This window comes from Cynoglossus semilaevis, chromosome 15 (genome assembly GCF_000523025.1).
Source record: "Cynoglossus semilaevis isolate Cse_v1.0 chromosome 15, Cse_v1.0, whole genome shotgun sequence".
Taxonomy (NCBI): Eukaryota; Metazoa; Chordata; class Actinopteri; order Pleuronectiformes; family Cynoglossidae; genus Cynoglossus; species Cynoglossus semilaevis.
Window position 1 is genome coordinate 3,011,059 of NC_024321.1, and position 6,776 is coordinate 3,017,834.

Consider the following 6,776-nt stretch of genomic DNA (forward strand, 5'->3'; position numbering starts at 1 on the left):
AACGAAACGGATAGAGTTGTTCCTTAATGTGTGATGGTTCCTCTCTGTTTCTGCAACTGAAGAAGAATTTAAGACGGAATTTTGAAAAAATAAAGTCATAGAATTAGAGGTGGGCAGTAGCAAAACAATCTACAAACATGATTTAGAGTTCCAGTTTTTTTAAAATTTGGACAGACTACGGCAGGAGTTTTGTAGTAATGAAAGCTGCTGGCTGATCTGAGAGGTCTTGGTGGAGTGGAGTTTATCAGCATGTTAGTTATATATTTAGGAGCAAGTCCATGTAAAACTTTATAGACCTCGTCTGTAAAGTTCATAGAGCTCGTCTTCAACGTTCCAGTCATTCTACCTATTTAAAGTTGAGCTCATTCAGCAGCTGTTTCCTCTTGTGGTTATGACATTGGCAAAAGGGAACCAGAGGCTTTTAAACTGCCCCCTGTGCTCAGATGATCTCCTATGGGCCCACAAGTACAGTGCAACTGAACTGTCTTTGTTTCTTGAAGACCATCACCTTCTGGGGAATGCTGGAATTTAGCCTCAATGAGGGCAAATACTTGAAAAGACGGTCATTACATTAAAAAACAAATGGGATGACCACGCCCTGATTAAATGGTATGAAAGTTCCTTAGAATGCAGGATTCTCTGAGGAGAACACAGGAAAACATTGTAAGTGGATGAAGGATGGTGTCTAACTCCACCTCCTCTTGGTTGGTGATGGTTTCTCCAGGTTAATGTACTGTAGGAAGGTCTCTTCACTCCACTGTCAAACCATCTTCTCCTCCAGTGATGGGAATAACTGTGTATAAAATGAGCGGTTTTACTAACGGCGTTATTGTTTTCAGTAAGGGATAATCTAACTAATTACTATTTCCATTGTTACAACGCCGTTACCGTTACTGACAATAAAGTGGGGTGCGTCATAAACTAAAGCTGCTCATTGAAGCGGATGTCATTTGAGTTTTAGCTACAAGGGCGCTGTTTCTATTTGTGAGGAGGAGGGATGGATGAGACACCTGCATAATTGATAACGATTGGCTAAGACAGAGTAAGCTTTCAAGGTAGGCCAATCAGAGGCAGTGTTTACACAAAATCAATCACAGCCGGCTCAAACACCTAAACTAGCAGAGGTAAGCAGCCGCACTAGTGAGTCTGGAGGGAAAGTTGGTGTGAGGTGTACATTAGATTTTTTGTTTGTCCATGTCCGTTGTAAGTAACTCTACGTTAATAAAGTTTCTCTTAACAGCACACGCTTCTACAAAACTAGTGGCCAAAAACATCAAACAACTGTTGTTGACACTGTTGATGTTGATAGTGGGCCAGGTGTGGCTAACTTTAGCTCCTCTAGCAAAGAAGGACACGGAGCCACGTTTTTAAGAATATACTTAAAGGGCAGGAAGTCTGCCAGTTGTTGGACTCGTTCTTCTTTTGAGGTCACAGCCAGGCTGTTACAAGGCCATCCCTTTTGTGTCTCTTTATTTTAGGTCCCACAATAATGTTAACATATGAAGCCAACTTACCACACGGCTGATTTTCCATTGTCATGATCAAGGGGTGGGAATTGGGGTTGCGGCAGGGGAATTGTTGGGGTCATCCTTGTACTTACCTTCACGTCGAAGGGGCTGTGGTGAGTGGTTGAGTGGCATGGGGTGTATGACCTTAAGGTTACTTTGTAATTACTTTGTAATTTTTCTTCTCTTACCGTGAGACACATCTTCAGTAGTGGACCTTGGGGTCATCGAGTGTTTTGTAATTAAATAAACTGTAGAATATGCAAATGTTTTGACCCTGGCTGTGCAGTTATTGTATAACACCGGTTATTTTTGGTTTTGTTTGTTTTTTTTCTTCACAGGAGGATGAGGCTGGGAGTGTGAACTATGTGGCACTGAGGTTTCCAGCCAGGAAAATGACTAAAACAAAGGAGAAGAGCAGAAAAGTTCCATCTGAGTGTTTGTACTCTGTCGTAGAGCTTAAAAAATGAACATTTTGCTCTTGAGCAACAGACGCTTGCTGTTGATCAATAAGGAACGTGGCAGAAGGACACAGTAAGATGTGTATGTGCAGATTTAAGCAGTACATTAACATTCAGATTTGTTGTAATGGCAAGGTTCCTAATACCTGACAGCATATTTAGATTCTGTTTTTTTATTTTTTTTTATTTAATTTTTATTAGCAATTACTGACAACAGCTTTGATCCAATTCATCAATGCCATCAAACTGATATTCCACTGAGGGAACAGGTTGAAAAAATATTTGTAGAAATATATATATAGAACAAAATACTGTACTTACAACTAGGGGTGTCAAATTAACACATTAATTGCAATTAATGTATTTTTATACAATATATATAGGCACAATATCAATAAATGGGTCTATTTTCATATATAAGGCGCAGCGGGTTATAAGGTGCATTAAGCGAAACAAAACAGTCAGCGAAATAATTAAGCAGAACAATCAAGCATGTCCGGATGACTCTCGTCATTATCCGAGTCAGTCTCGTTAATGGTTAATTAGTTGTTCAGTGATGATTCCGGCCTTCATGAAACATTTGAGACTGATACATTAGCCCAGTCATCCACGATCCATTAGCAGATAGTGGTGTAACTCGCCCAGCGTTGCCTCCCTGTCTTGGTGAATGCGTGTTTGCCTTCTGTCATCCAGTGCTCACACGCAGTTCGCAACTTTGAACACCCTGTTAACACCAATATTTAGCGGATGGAATTCTTTGGTTAATCCACCCGGAATGATGACAAGCCCTGAATTAGTTTGATTCACTTGGGTTTTGACAATATCGGTGAGATGGGTGTGCATGGAGTCGCAGATCAATAGGGATGGAGATCTGTGAAAAGGGTAGTGACCTAAGTTGGACACTGTTGTTGTTGTTCGCCCCTTCAGAGTCAGGCGGTTGTCACTATTTTGACCTTGGGGAGGACAGAGTGAAGAGAGGTGAGGAGACGTGAAACTGGAGGAGCGTGTGAGAGTTGTCCGTCTAATAAACGGGAAATTTACATTTCAAAAACGTCCACCATCGGCACCATCGATAAAGGTAGCGTGATATGCCTTCATTGTAAGAAGGAATTTGCTTAACACCAAAGCAGCTTAAGTTTAGAATACCGCATCAACGCAATGCACCTAGTTGCGAGTGCAGCCACAGCTAACGTTAGCAGTGAAGACGTTAGCAATTTAGCGAGCCACAGCAAAGCTCTATGCCAAACTAAACTCGAGGAGAACGCCCCGTGTATGAGCAATTCTGTGACCGACAGGCCGGTGAATTTTCTAGCCAAATGGAAAGCGATGAACTGCAGGCCGATAAGTGGAAACCAGGGGTAAAAGAGGTGTTGAGAACCGTGTCCAATAACCCATCATACAAGCCAGCGTGCAGGACTACAGACGAGCAAAATCAGCAAGATGTACGGTGGTGAAAAGAAAAACAAACTTGAGAAAAGAACAGCAATATACCCTCCATGGTTGTCGTAACTAAAGGTTGCAGGCAGCACTTGAGATTAGTCTCAAATACAGTGGAATGTAAATGGCTACGACTGTTCAAGTCTGTTAAAAACAATAAATGACTTTATAACGCCATTTTTGTTATGTATATAAATCTTTGAGCTGCTACAATAATGTAATGAATTTAAATGAAAATACCTAAATTGAGAGCTTTTCTCAGTAATTTTTAGGTGAGATTTAAAAACAGATTCATTAGATCAACCATTTACAGATCATAATTAATTAATCTCTCAATTTTTTTAATCTATTGACAGCACTACTTTCAACTACCAAATCACTTAAAAAAAGATAAAAATATTTGACCTAGTTTTTATTCACTTAGTCAAAGCAGATTTATTCAGTGTTTCACTTGTGCAAATTAACTTGTTATAATCACAAGAATAAATAGACTAAATACAATAATTTTAAATAAAATTAGCCACACTGCTGATAATGAGATTCTCTATACTTTAATTCAACAACAAATTAAAGTCGAATAAAAAGGTACAAAAAAGATATTGACTGCATTATTTTTCCAATTTAAATGCCCTTTTAGCACAAGTGATATAAAGTTTCAGTTATAAAAAGTTGTAAAATCAAAAAACTTAATTTAGGGTATATAAAATATAACAGAATATGTTAAATACAATGTTAAGTACAAATGCAAAACTTTTATATTTAGTCAAGAATTTATTATTGCTTTTATTGTTTATATTTATTTTATTTTATATCTTTTTTGCTGATGAGAACCGGCAGGAACTTGACTCCATGACGATGTAAAACTTTTAACCGCTTCTCAAATCTTTTAAGTTGTCTGTACTGCCTGTGTCGTTTCTCACAGCAGTAAAGACGACAGTTGTCAAAGGCGCAACTTGGTCTCTCTGAAAAACCACGTCCAAGGTGTGAAGACAAACGTCACGGAAACGAAACTCCACACACTCAACTCAGACTTAAGCAAACATAGACTTACATGATTCTGCTGCTCACTGTTGTGGACAATGTCTGTAAAAGAAGAAAACATAAATAGGTAGTGGTCAAAAGAATCTTTAAACGACATTATGGGATGCTGTAAGTGCATGTACTGTATGTGTTTCATACCACTGTTAAAACTATTTTGGTGAAAAGAAGAAAAAAAGAAGAGCCATGGTCGTCATACCAAACCAAAAATTAAAATTGTGCAGCACATCTTGAAAAGGAGAAAGATGTCACCTCTAGTAACTACACTCAAACAAAAGACCGACTGAAAAGTTAGACAAAGGTGGAGTAAATCTCATCTTCCATAAATACACAACAGAACTGGTAAATACTTTGTCTACTTATGCATTACTGCAGGCATCAGCAGCAAATAATGAAGAATCTGTATTTAAGGTGAAATCAAAAGAAACAAATTTAAAAAGATGAAATGTTGACTCAGAAGAAACAGAAAAAAAATCCTTAATTTTCTTTTTATTCTGCTCCAAATGAGGGCAATACAGTCGCCCTGTGACTACAACAGACTGTAACGCCCCTAAAGAGACACAGACACTAGACCAGTGTTAAAACCGCGCCAGTTTTGCTTTGCACGAGGGATGTCCGATAATATCGGCCGACCTCAATCCGGCTTCTCCTAAATCGCCTTTTTCTCCTTTCATTCTTCTTCCTCTTACACACACGCGCTCTCACCACGCCTCCTCACTCCTTCTCCAATACCCTCAACTGTTAACGCCATCATAATGTAGCGCAGCGGTAGAATGAGACGGAGGCAGAAAGCGATTTATTATCTCACCTGGAATCTGCATTGTTGTCGGCCACAGTATTCGCCAAACCGCTTACAGTAGAACTTGACAAACCACGCCAGGCTACTCCAACACAACGAACAGAACACATTGCGCATGTGCGCGACAACATGGTGCGTTCAAGGCACCCAAAAACCGTCAGAAGAAAAAATTATACCAGAACATAAACATTTATTCCTCAACCGTTACAATACCAAATGAACACAGAACACTATCAACGCTAAACGAGCCTCTAGTCACTAGATGGCAGCATTGTAGCTCATTTTATTTATCTATATTAAATAAGAGTATTTCAATTGTGTCCCCTAGGAGGCAGAAAATTATTGAAAAAACCCATGGATCATTTGGTACTGGGCCACAATGGAAGAATTAATCATTTATCTAATTTAAACGGAATCTGGTATCTCCATCTGCGTTGTTCATTTAAAATAAATAAGTAAATAAATAAAAATAATATGTCTTTAGATTCCCATATAAAAATGGTTGTGGACCGCTGTTATGGGACCAGCAGTCCTGGTATAGGGCAAATGAGTTTTGTTAAACTCGCCTCTGCCTGATCTTTTTTTTTGTAAACTTCAAAATTCTTTTGATAAATGATTTAAGTAGCATATGTTTGATAAGTAAAATGCTGAAATATAATGAGAGCTTTTCTGATCTCTCTGATTTTTCATTAGATTTTCTTGTAGTTGCAGGTAATTCTAATGTCAACAGCAGCAGTAATAACCTGTGTTCGAGGTTCAGTGTTCTGGTGTCTCATGTATCTTCTGCCTTTAACCTCATTTCCTGTTGCTCAGTTGTTTCCGTGTAAACAGCTTTAGTAGTTTGGTCAAAGAGATGAAGTCTGCTTGTTACTCTGATGCATGTGGCTTTTTTTTTTCTTCTTTGGTTTGATGCACGTTACTTCATGCTAGTCTCGTTCTTGCGTGTTCTTGCCATTATATATTCTTTATATAATTTTTAATTAATGAATTAATTCTTTATATATAATCGCACTGCCTTCTATTTATGGTGGACAAGGAATCTATTTCTAAGTTTAAGGTTAAGTTATGCAAAGACTGAGTTTATCAGAGTTATTTTCCACATTTTTTTGTTTTGTTTTGTTCTATCAACAAAATAGGATTGTGCTATTTGAAATCTTTGCAAAACACCACTAAACATAACATTGATCCTAGACTGAAGAAGTAAAAAAAAAAAAAAAAAACACTTAAAAAAATACCAGTTCAAGTTACAACAGGAAACAGTAAATTGGTAAATGCAGCAAATTCTCAGCCAATCATCAAAAAGGATTTGAAGACATGTGGACAAAAGCTTCACTTAGAAAGGAAGGCCATTGTAGTGTCACATTCACCACAATGTTCCTCAGAGATCTGACAGTTGTCATTCCTCTCATTTCAGTGTGTAAGGGCAAGGATTTTGTCATTAACAAACTGACTGCTGACTTTTTTTTATTTTGAGGCACCGAAATGCATGAAGATCTTTTTGTTATTTATTTCTTCTTATTTTTATTCCTTTCTTTG

At 38.0% G+C, this 6,776-nt stretch overlaps 1 long non-coding RNA gene across 1 annotated transcript; it reads right to left on the reverse strand.

Moving 5' to 3' along the window:
- Positions 1 to 356: 356 nt before the first annotated feature.
- LOC112488188 (uncharacterized) lies at positions 357 to 5,431 on the reverse strand. Its single transcript, XR_003052020.1, has 3 exons — positions 5,250 to 5,431; positions 4,455 to 4,486; positions 357 to 1,904 (listed from the first exon to the last, which is right to left on the reverse strand). It is a non-coding gene; the product is annotated as an uncharacterized LOC112488188 (long non-coding RNA).
- Positions 5,432 to 6,776: the final 1,345 nt, after the last annotated feature.